Here is a 12,670-nt window from a genome sequence, read left to right as displayed (position 1 = left end):
TGCGCATGCTGCTCACTTGCTTAAAGTGCTCAATTTGTATTTCATTTTGCACAACCTTCAAGGCGGCTCGCTGATCGTCTTATCAAAAAACCCAAGAATTGAACCATTCTCAATTGAACCGATCTAGCGGAACCACTTCAAACTACCTCAACGGAAAAAGAGAGCAATCAATATTTATCGCTGCCATCTCTCTCTTTAGTGATGCCCGCATTTTGCTCTTTGCAGATCAGATTTTATCTACAGCTCTTAAGTGAGGTGAATTTTTCGCTGAGGTGAAGTTGAATTTGCAGTTGAAACGAAGCTGGAAGTTGTTGACAACTTCAAGAAAGTTCAGTTTGTATTCAATTAATAAAGATAAAGCCTAAGATCTGATAAAAATCTTATTAGTAAAAGCAAGTGACGCAGTTTATGAGTTCGCTTATCAGTTTTGTGAATGAAATGCTGATAGTAAATGGCTTATGAATTGAATGAAAGGATTCAATTACGATAAAACTCCAAAGAAATTAAAACACACTTCTTGGTGATCGTATTGAAATCAACAAGTTAAAATAAATTTGTTTGGCGATCGTGTGAAATGCTGATAGTAATGTATGAATTCAGTGAAAGGATTCAATTGTGATAAAACTCTAAAGATATAAAAACGACTTTTTTAACGATCGTGTTGAAATCAACAAGAACGTCAAATCAAATTTTCTGCTGATCGTGTTGAAATCAACAAAAAATTTAAATCTAAATTTAAGTTGATCGTGATGAAATCAACAAAATCAGCACTCGAAGGCATTAAATCAATTTGATACACTTTAATTGGCGTTATCAAATGGTTTAATCCTTCACGTCTGAAGTGCTGCACTGTCAATAACCTAAACGATCGTGCAAACTAAAAGTTATTTGTCTTTATACCAACCTTGAGCACAGGAAATCACTAGGAAAATATATTTCAACAAAAGAGAATCACTTAAATGCATTGTAAGCGATAAGCGAATACGAAAATCGTAGCTATATCTGTGTATAGAGAGGATTTATCGGACGCGCTGCTGCTGCTTTCGATCAGTTTGCAAATATATTTAATTAAAGCCAAACACTTTGCAACCGGATAAGTGATAATCTTGCAGCCAGATATACACTTAAAGGGAAGTACGTATAGAGAGACTAGATCCATGAATTCCCGTCAAGGTTTATTGTTGCGAATAAAGTTTGGGGTGGATAGACGATATAGGTGCGATCTCCAGCAACGACCGACGCGAACTGAAACGTAGCCAAATTATTAGCATTGAAGGTTTACTTCTGCGGCGAGAATTGTTAACTCAAATGTGACGACTGAAGTGTGATAATGGCCAAATTGCCTATTGGTGGTGGATAACTATAGACAATGGTCGGAACCGTGCCGATTACTTTTTTGATTATCGCCATCGTCATCGTCAAAAGTCGGCGTCGTTGTCGTCGTCGTCGTCGACGCCAAACAACATCCGCCCATCGTCGTCATTGGCATCTGCATTTGTCGCTGGGCCACTTGAAAACCATAATTTATGATTTTCGTGTGTAAATCATTTTTGAAGTTGAACCACTGCAACAGAGTGTGTGCTTGCCAATGACAGATGACCATCTCTCTCTCTCGCTCCCTGTTTAGTTTTCAATTTGCGGGCGTTTCTAATTGCAGGCGTTAAAAATCGCTGGCAAATCGCGAGCAATTATATTAATGACAAAACGACTACCTTTTCACATCTCCCTTCCTCCCCCCCCTTGTGTTTGACACTTTAACAAACTGCAGTTTATCGCTGTGGACGTGTGTTCAAGTTGAAATCCCACCCCATTGATACTGCGTGCGTCGAGTGGTCTTGTCTTTGACAGATATTGAGGGTTATCGGCCAGAAAATCACATCTATCTATGGTCAGATTGATAAACATAGCCACAGATACGGCTACAGATAGTCATTAGACAAGGCCTGAAATGCGTCGATGTGCCAATTACAATCATCAACAGAGTCAAGAGTAATGCAATTACAGGAACATGAATCATCGGGAAACAATTCGTGGGGGTTTTCCTGATATCGTAATGTTTGCAGATTGATAATGAGTTCTTAAGCAATAAGTTAAAAAGCCAGCTAATTGAATGTTAGTCACTTTTTCATCGAAGGAACTTTCGCTTTATTATTGTATGATCGATCTTGACATTTGAATTCTTAGTTAAGGAATATATATTATAGTCATATTCTGGAAATTATACGAAGCTAATATATTTAAGCACAACAACACTAATATATTTTTCAGATATTATAACATTGCAGTTCCATTATTGAATTGCTTGAAAGTAAGAATGTTTGATAGTCTATCACTGATAGAGATCCTTAGAGATTGACAAACACTTTCGAAATTAATCAGCATGATATTGACACTTGATGATTGGAGTTTTACACTTCAAAATAAATAACAAACATTTAAAACGGCGTACTTATTTTATTAATATTTTGTAATACGTATGAGAGTGCATAAAACAGTTTGAGTATTTCTGTGTTATTTTTTTTATTAATAAATTGGTATTTAATATGCGCTGATCTTAAGTTTATGTATTCTCACAATTTTTTTTTTTTATTTGTATTTTATATTTTTTTATTTTAACAATTTTATTTAATTGTTATTTTTTTTTAATTTAAAATATCAGAATATCATTGATCTTTAGATAATATTTATGCGAAGAGTTTTGAATGTTTTAAATCAATAAGCTGGTTCTTTATGTGGTATTTATTTATTTCTTTGCTATACTTTCACTTTGATCCTTTTGCAGCTTCACACACTTTTAATAATAACATTCAACCGGACAACACGTGAAACGATCCGCACCGTGGACCGAACAAAACAGAGAGAGGCGCAAAAAAACGTGCAACGGACACAAGCGAAATGTAAACAGCGAATGAATGAATGAAGCGCCGGACAAGAAGTAACGGTAAATTTCACATGTGCCAAATGACAATAGAAAGAGCAGACACAACGCTGTCGACGCGTCGCGTCGCGTTTGTTGCTGTCGACGTCGCAGTCGCGGTCTTCGCAGCACTAGCAGCAGCAACAGCAGCAGCGGCGCATTAACAGTTGTGGATGCTGCCGTTAACAGCGCGCTGTTAGCGAACTATAACAGCAAACGTTTTCGCAGCGCCAGCTTCAGCGTCGTTGTCGCCGTCGCTGTCGCCGTCGCTGTCAACGTTGGCAGCAAAGTCAGCGATATCGCTCATAAACGTCATTCAATGGCTCTATCTAACTACAGCAATAAGGCAGCAACTGTAAGTGTGTAAGTGTTGTGTATGAGAGTGTGAATGTGTGTGTGTGTTTACTGAAGCGTTGCTAAATATGAAAACATAAAAATTAATGTTATATTTATAGTGTGGCAGCCAAAAGTTGTAGCAGGAGGCGGTCGCGTTGCGGTCGCTGCAGGGCAACAGCAACAACAATGCGAGAAGCGGAAGTAGAAGAGCAAACTAAGAATGGAGATGGGGTTGAAGATGAAGACGGACGAAGCTGTGCTCCAAGTGCTGCTATTTGCTTTGCCCGACGGCATCACGTTTACCAGTTGTAGTTGTCTGTGTGTGTGTGTGTGTGTGTGGCAAGTGGCAAGCAAGTGAAAGGGGGCAGGTTGGCCATGCCTCGCCTGCATTTCAATAAGCAGCGCAAAATATTCTATGCTATAAATCGGCCAGAATGTAACGCGCCTGGCCACATCGCCAATTGTGCACAAAAAGCAACAACCACAACAACAGCAGCAGTTGCAACAACAACAACAACTGTCGTCTGTGCCCCTGAGTGCTTCACATTCCGCAGCCACATGACTCGCATGCCGCGCCGACAGTGACCCCGCCGCCGCCGCCATTTTTGGGAGATTGGGGATTGCCGCTGACTGCGGCCAATGCGGCGTATGATGAATTTGTGCAAAGGTTTTTCTCGCAGTTTAACTCTTTCTGCACTGAGATTTCATGCATATAACAAACATACGAATATCGCATGTGCCACATGCCCCATGCCGAATGGTCTATTTCACTTTTAATGCGTAAATGCAATAATTAAAACGATACTGAAACATTTAAATATTCAAAACCTTGTTTGTATTAAGCTAGTATTACGATATTAGCGTTGACCTCGTTATTCCCAATTCATTTAAATCGAGTAAAACATACAGAAACGTTTATTAGATTGCAAATCTGTTGGATAAATATAGTTTTGTTGAATTTGTAATTTAATTTTAAATATTGTGCATTGATTACGTATGTAAATAATTGTCCGAAATATGTTGAATAAAAACTTTAATTTCACACGTTTCTCTATGATTTTTCTTTTATTGTGTTCAACAATTTTATCATTAATTCTACTTTCATTTCCTACTTAAGGTAACTCGCAGTCGTTCACTTCCACCATTTGCGTAATTTGTAAAATCTTTTGTCGAATTGAAGAGTACATAATCATTATTATAAATGGTAAATTGACTTGTGTCATCGCACAATAAACACAATACGCCGTCGGCTTAAGGACAGTCCATTAATCAGCATATTGTGGCCAGAAGAAGCCCTCGGCTACAGAATGAAATATTGACAAGCAAACTGCCGCCCAGCCACGCACTAAGCTTGTGGCATCTTCCTTTCCCTGCTTCCTCGTTAGGCAGCAATCGCGATGCTGCGAAATGCGTTGTCAACACTTTTTGGCCAATCAGCAGGTCGCCTGACTTCGCCTGACGAGGAGTTTCCCATCTGTCACCTTTCAAGGGAGTGGCTAAGCAGCGTTTAACTTTCATTACCGGCTTCGTCTTGAAAATTTACTTTTTTAGTTAGTTCCTTTTTTCCTCTTCTTATAGAAAAGCTAAGCACTGATTGCAGCGTTGTCAATTGAGCGACTTCCGTTTGCTGCTTCCGTTGACTCCTCATCTTCGTCTGCTACGTGGTGTATTTGCAATAGTTGCAACTTTAAAATGGAAACAAAGAGTTGACCAGCAGCAGCACATGCCACTAACCACAAACTGTCCGAGAAGTGCCCTCACATTAGCAGTCAAATAATCATACGCCGCATTGTTCCAGGCCTCTTCTTCTATTCTGTGTTGTGTTGTGGATATTTGAGTGTGCCGTCAACATCGTCCACGTTTACGTTCACGTTCAAATCCAAAATCCAAAAAGGAAACGTTGCATATCAGAAATGTGGAAGAGAACTTTAAACTGCGGGTCCTTTGCCCCAAAGTGAAGGGAAGAGGAGAGCACTCACTCACTGCTCTACAGTTGTGGCAGATAGCAACAACCCAGGGATGAAGTGAGGCATGAGCTTGGCTGGTTGGCAGGTTGGATGGTTGGTTGCCTGCTTCGTCGGTATCAGCCTCCTTTTTGGTTCGCTTTGGGTTTGCAGTGCAAAATTTACCGCTAAGCATTTGCCAACAGCGGCTGCGACTGCACAAAGGACATGACAAACAGACTGAGACTCGGACTCCGACTCTGACTGCGACTGTGACTACGACGATTGTGAATGAGAATGCGAATGTGACTAGCACTGTGATGCTGGCCGGGATCATGGGGGTCATTGTAATCATAACGGTAATGTTGACGTTCCCTCGTCCTGTGTCGAGTGTATCCTTTTTACCAAGTGAAACAGAGAAGAGAATAGGAGGGAACGCATTTTAAAAACCAAAATTAAACGCAGAAAAAGAAGAGCTGAAGCTGAAATGGCGCCAAATTAGTCAAATCGTGCTATGGGATATACAGGGTGCTTCAGTTATTAGAGCATATCTCAGCCAATTGTCAACTGCTTCGAATATAAACTCAATTCCTTTCCTCTTCCTCTTTCCCATTCCCAATCTCAGTCTGAATCGCATTCTCAATCCAAGCCAACAATTTTGGCAGACAAACAAAAGCAAAAGCAATTGACTGAACTTGCTGCCAGTTGTCGCTGCCTCTGCTGCTGCTGCTGTTGGTCCATCTAAGAAGCTACGACGCTGACTGCGCTGCTGCGTCGCTGCTTTGGTTTGGTTGCTGGTCTCTGCTCTGGGCTGATGGACAGAAAAATGGCAACACAAAGTGAGCAACTAAACAGCTCGCGACAGTTTTTATGATTTCTCGTTTCATGTTTGGTTTTCTTTTGTTTGCTTTGCAATTATTTCCCCTGTGGACCGTGAGCGGGGCAAATAACAGAGGCCGTCATGAGGGTTGCTGTTAACTGACATTGTGGCTGCTGTTATTGCTGCTGCTGTTTCCTCCCCCTGCCAGATTCCACGCTTCGCTGAGCCGCATTAGTTACGAGCATTATCATCCACACGGTCGTGAACGTCTTCCACAGTGCGTGGAGTGTGCGCATCGCCCCGGCAAGCACTTCTTCCTTGAGCCCCTGCCCTTTAACCTCTTCGCCTCACACTTCACACAAACCTAGTTGAAAGTTAGACAAACAACTGACAGTCCCAGGCGAGAGCCAAAGAACTTATCACTTTCCACCTAATTGATATCAGTTTCAGTTTCAGTTTCGGTTGCAAAAACTTTGCTGCTTCCCCCACACCCATACCCGCACCCGCTTCGCATGCCAACCCCTGTGAGCTGGCTGAAGTGCAGGCAATGTAAATCCGCTTAAAGCAAAGTGAACTCATAAATTATTGATTTGATTATGTCACCCGGTCGTGGCACTCGGCCTTTTTGGACAGCCAGCTGTTGGCCGAAAAGAATTTTTGGCTCGCAGGCACCTTTTTTGGCTCTCAAGTATTTATAAAGGATCAACAAGCGATTACGTCCTAGCTGGCACTCAATTGCCTAGCGTGAAAGTGCCGGCGTCGGATTAGTTGACATATCAACAGTCATCATCAGTACTAAGAGTATCTGTATCTGTATCTGTGGCGGTATCTGCATCTGTATCTGTAACTGGAATCTGAAATCTGGTAGCTGCGGCTTTTGAATGCATTATAAATGATGACTGGCCGTGTTGGCCATCATTGCTTTATTGGCCATTTGCATGCAGAGAGCAATGGCTAAGCCAAAGCTAAGTCTATTTATAGCCAACCAATTGAGCAACCTTTTTGTACACACTCACCTGCCACATGATTGTGTCTGTTCTGTTTGCTTGCAACCTTTTCATCTGCTTTTGCTTTTTCGCTTTTTGGCGAATTTGCTCCTCCTCTCGTTGATTTCTGGCCATTTGTGTGCCTGCCACGTCATCGTCATAGTCATCGTCATGAAAATGCCGTGGCACGTGTTTTCACTTGCAGATTTCTATCTGATTTGTTGACTCGCCTCCCTACTGCAAACTATAATAATAATTAAAGCTCTACTCGGGTTACCTTCTTGCGGTCCAGTTATCTTGAGGCAGCTCTCAAGCATCTGACTTTCCTATCACTCCCTCTCTGTGCTCCCGCTTTACTTTGGAGACGTGTTAATCATTTGGCCTTGGCGCACGTTTCGCTCTGGTTTGCCATGGGTCATTTGTTGACCTCTTCCTCCTTTTGCTCTCTCACACAAACACACAGAGCTTGTGACATTTGTAGACACATTTGTTGTGCGTCCCCACCCCCAACACACTCACCCAATTGCCTTGGCTTTTATTTATTTGTTTGCCTTTTGTTGACAGCAATTTAAACGCTTCAATGGACTCAACGGGGACCTGGCATCGAGTGCACACGGACACACACACACACAGTCAAAACCTAAAGGGTTGTTGTTCGGCAAATAAGTTTCACCTCGTAAATTAATTTCACTCGCCCTGAAAACACAGCGCGGATACAAATTACGAGCATTATGCGGGGTCCGGACAGGTTGCTGTCCTCCCTTCAGCTCCCTTCTGCCTCCCTTTCTCTATTCGTCTGACAGTCTTGAATTGGATAAGCAGAAGCTGCCTCAAAGGCCAAAGGTCGACAACGAATTAAATGTGCGAATTTTGAACATCAACAACTGGCAAATGAAATGTGTCCACAAAATTAAAATCCGAATTATATTACAATACAAATGTTTGCTACATTTACCATTTTTGGTCTATAAATTTTCAACGATTTTTCGCATTCATTAATAATATTTATTTACCCAATGCCAAACTAATTTCCATTTGCGAATCGTTCGCAAAAAAGTGCAATAATTTAATGGCTTTACATTTGGGGTAGCTTAACAAGTCGTCAGTTTTCATGAGTGTGTGTATTTCGATAATCCTGCTGATTTATTATTGTACTTATTTGCATCGTTTACATTCCACTTTTAACATCTCCATCGAAATGAAATTAAAGAAATACAATACTTTTGGACGAATTGAAATGTTGCGCAAAATATTTGCTAAATTAAATTGCACAAAATAACGTTTAATGAATAATTTAGCAAATGTATTTAGTTGAAGTGAAACAAGAAACAAAATATGGTTATAAATAAGGGGATTCCAATTATTGCTTAAATTATTTGATGAAACTTTTTAAGTAGTAAACAACAACGCAAAATATTTGAAAATTAAACCAAATATGTTTCATATGTTAGAACATTTCACAAAAGATGTGCATAAAATATTGTAGTTTAATTCAGTTGAAACAATAATTTATAAATCCAAGGGAGAAAGTTACAGTCAAGTGTGCTCGACTGTGAGATACTACTCAATGTCAGTAAAAGCAAATATACCGAATGAATGTACCAAAGACTATAATTGGCTATCGGATAGCAATATACTTATAAATTCAAAATATGCCATAAAATAAAAAATATTGCAAATTATTAACAGCTGCTGTTTTGTATTTTAAATAACTTACACAATTTTTATCACAATTAAAAGATAGCTTAAATTCGAAGATGGCATTTATGAAGTAGATTTAAAAACATTTTAAAGTCTAAGATATTGTTATCTTTTCTTTTGATTACTTAAAGCAACTTAAGAAATACATTTCAATTAAATAATTATAAGAACAATAAAAACAAATCAGTATTTAATAGTGAATATATGATACATGTAATATTGTGTTGGCTGAATAGAATTAACTACAGAAACTTTTGCTTAACAATTTAATTGTGCACAAAAATAATGTTAAACGGATTTGCAAATTGATCATCACAATTGGGGGCAACCAAAGTAGTTTAACAATAAATATGCAAGGAAATAATTTGTCTAATCTCTTGTGCTTTAAAATGCAATAAACATATTGCAATTGTTTGTGGTTTTGCCATGGCAACCATTGTCGTCAATGAGTGTGTGAATGTGAATAAGTATGAATGTATGAATATGTGTATGAGTGCAGTATGTGTGTGTGTGGGCACGGAAATCGTTTATCTTTTGTCGTTTGTGTCATGTCTCCCCGGGCAACTGTGAGGCTCATTTTAGGCAGCAGCCACTTTGCCAGAAAGCTGATTTATGCCTCGCTGCACGCCTGATTTTCCATATGCCGCCTTAACAAGGCGCCCAACAGAACCTTCCGGATGATATCCTGCCGTTGCTGTCGTTGCTCTTGGCTCTTCAGCTTGCCATTGTTTTGTTGCTGTTCCCGCTGCTGTTTGGCTCCCCGTTGCGCCTTGTCGCGTCAGAAGGACATGTGATTCAATTTGCTTCGATTAGAAATTCCAATTGCCAAAAAAGTTGAGGAGGAGGTGGAGGCTGAGGAAGTATTGACTCTGTCGCGCTTGACAGATTTATAGAAGTCAACTGAAGAGTCACCGAAAATTAAAATGGCAGCTGCTCATCAAGTTCCGCCTCAGACAGCGGCAAAAGTGGCAGCAGCTGTGCGGCATCTGTGTGCGGTCGATCGCCTCTTCTCTGTGTGTGTGCGTGTGTGTGTGTGTGTGTGTGGCATGTGGCAAGCTCGCGAGACAAGCGAACATTTCGTATTTGTATATTAGGCAATGACGCTTTTTGCCGCTAACAAACTGCCAACAGTTTGATATCCGGTGCGACGCCGGTGCCAACTTTGTCGACTAGACGACGACGACGACGACACGTGCGGATGGAGCTATGGCAACCATCTGAACAGCTGAACAACTATAGACAGGCCCAATTCCAGTTTCAGTTCCAGCTACAGACACACGCAACTGTCACGTTTGCCTTTTGCAATGCTGTCAACTTTATTGGCCCAGCCGCTGTTGCCATTCGGTTGCTGTCAATCTTCGCCACGTTCGCTGCTCCCGAAAAACTTTCGACCAACATATTCCCATTTTTTTTTTGTTGTTGTTGCTTTTTGGTTCGCATATGGTCGCTGTACGTGCATTCATTTCCCAATCCTCTGTCAATCAATTTGGCGTTGGCCCTAACGCAACGCATTTACTCCTTCTTCGCCTGCTCTTCCCTTCCCTTCCCTTCACTTACATACATCCTGGACAAGGCCGTTAAACGCTTGCCGGACAATTGAAAAATTAACAGTATTTATTTATGGAGAACAAAGGCCACGCCAAAGGGCACATTCACACCCCCCGCCATCCCCGTCAGCAGTTTGCTGTGCGTGCTGCGCATGCAAAATGCCCTCAATCCCGAACATTTTTTAATTGGCGCGGAAATTGCGAGAGGAATTGACGTTATGAAAGGCATTTCAAGGCAGCCAACGGGCACATTTGATACAGCTTCTCTCCTGAATAAATACGTCTATATATATAAAAAAAAAATATCTCTGAGGTACTCTTACAAGTGGCAAACGAAATACGAACAAATGAAATCAATGCAAAAATGATGGCATATTAAAGATATAAATAAAAAAAGGTTGAAAATGGCAAAAGCGCAAGCAAAAGCAACGAAGTGCTTGTGGAAGTCGAATGGAAATTGTGCAGTCGGTCATTTATTTAATTTTTCGCACGATTTCAGCATTTGCCTGCCTCGATGCTGGCGGCAACAGGAGCTGGTTGCTGTCTGCCCCAAGGACCTCAGCTAGATAGAAACATTGGTTAAATGACCGCAAAAGGCGGACGGGGCGACGAGTGGAAGTGAGAGGGGAGAGAGCTAAGTGCGGTGGGGTGTGAAGTGCAATGCAAATAAAGCTGATGGGAGTTGAGCGTGGCAAGGCACTTAAGGGGTGCTGCAGTCACACTCTCTTTCATACACACACAGAGATACAGATACGAGATATGCACATATAAATGCAAATAAAAACATGAGCAAAATTTACTTTGATGCGAATTCCCTTAAAGGTGCAGCAAATGGGGCCAAATGAAATTATACCCCAATCCTTGCTCCCTCTTTTTCCCCTTTCTTCCCGTAAAGTTACTCACTTATGTGGGGCAAGCTACGGAAAAAGCAGAAAGCACATCGTTAATACAGCATATATGCTAAATTTACATGCAAATTTGAAAGTGTATCAAAAGATATTGAGTTTCAAAGGCAAATGGCAAAAGAATTTGCCAAAAACCAAAAGTGACAACTCTCGGCAAATCCAAATATGTGGCAACTGAGTGTGGATTCGATTATAGCCACACATCAGACATTAACATTAACAGTGTCTGTTGCTGTTACTGTTAATGGTACTGTTAAAATACTACACTTACATTCCACAGGGGAAATAATTGCAAAGCAAACAAAAGAAAACCAAACATGAAACGAGAAATCATAAAAACTGTCGCGAGCTGTTTAGTTGCTCACTTTGTGTTGCCATTTTTCTGTCCACCAGCCCAGAGCAGAGACCAGCAACCAAAGCAAGGCAGCGACGCAGCAGCGCAGTCAGCGTCGTAGCTTCTTAGATGGACCAACAGCAGCAGCAGCAGAGGAAGAAGCAGCAGCAGCAAAAGCAGCGACAACTGGCAGCAAGTTCAGTCAATTGCTTTTGCTTTTGTTTGTCTGCCAAAATTGTTGGCTTGGATTGAGAATGCGATTCAGATTGAGATTGGGAATGGGAAAGAGGAAGAGGAAAGGAATTGAGTTCATATTCGAAACAGTTGACAATTGCCTGAGATATGCTCCAATAACTGAAGCACCCTGTATATCCCATAGCACGATTTGACTAATTTGGCGCCATTTCAGCTTCAGCTCTTCTTTTTCTGCGTTTAATTTTGGTTTTTAAAATGCGTTCCCTTCTATTCCCTTCTCTGTTTCACTTGGTAAAAAGGATACACTCGACTCAGGACGAGGGAACGTCAACATTACCGTTATGATTACAATGACCCCCATGATCCCGGCCAGCATCACAGTGCCAGTCACATTCGCATTCTCATTCACAATCGTCGTAGTCACAGTCGCAGTCAGAGTCGGAGTCCGAGTCTCAGTCTGTTTGTCATGTCCTTTGTGCAGTCGCAGCCGCTGTTGGCAAATGCTTAGCGGTAAATTTTGCACTGCAAACCCAAAGCGAACCAAAAAGGAGGCTGATACCGACGAAGCAGGCAACCAACCATCCAACCTGCCAACCAGCCAAGCTCATGCCTCACTTCATCCCTGGGTTGTTGCTATCTGCCACAACTGTAGAGCAGTGAGTGAGTGCTCTCCTCTCCTCTCTACTTTGGGGCAAAGGACCCGCAGTTTAAAGTTCTCTTCCACATTTCTGATATGCAACGTTTCCCTTTTTGGATTTTGGATGTGAACGTGGACGATGTTGACTGCACACTCAAATATCCACAACACAACACAGAATAGAAGAAGAGGCCTGGAACAATGCGGCGTATGATTATTTGACTGCTAATGTGAGGGCACTTCTCGGACAGTTTGTGGTTAGTGGCATCTGCTGCTGCTGGTCAACTCTTTGTTTCCATTTTAAAGTTGCAACTATTGCAAATACACCACGTAGCAGACGAAGATGAGG

Source organism: Drosophila sulfurigaster, chromosome 2R (assembly GCF_023558435.1).
Source record: "Drosophila sulfurigaster albostrigata strain 15112-1811.04 chromosome 2R, ASM2355843v2, whole genome shotgun sequence".
Classification (NCBI taxonomy): domain Eukaryota; kingdom Metazoa; phylum Arthropoda; class Insecta; order Diptera; family Drosophilidae; genus Drosophila; species Drosophila sulfurigaster.
Note: the sequence above shows the minus strand (reverse complement) of the source record.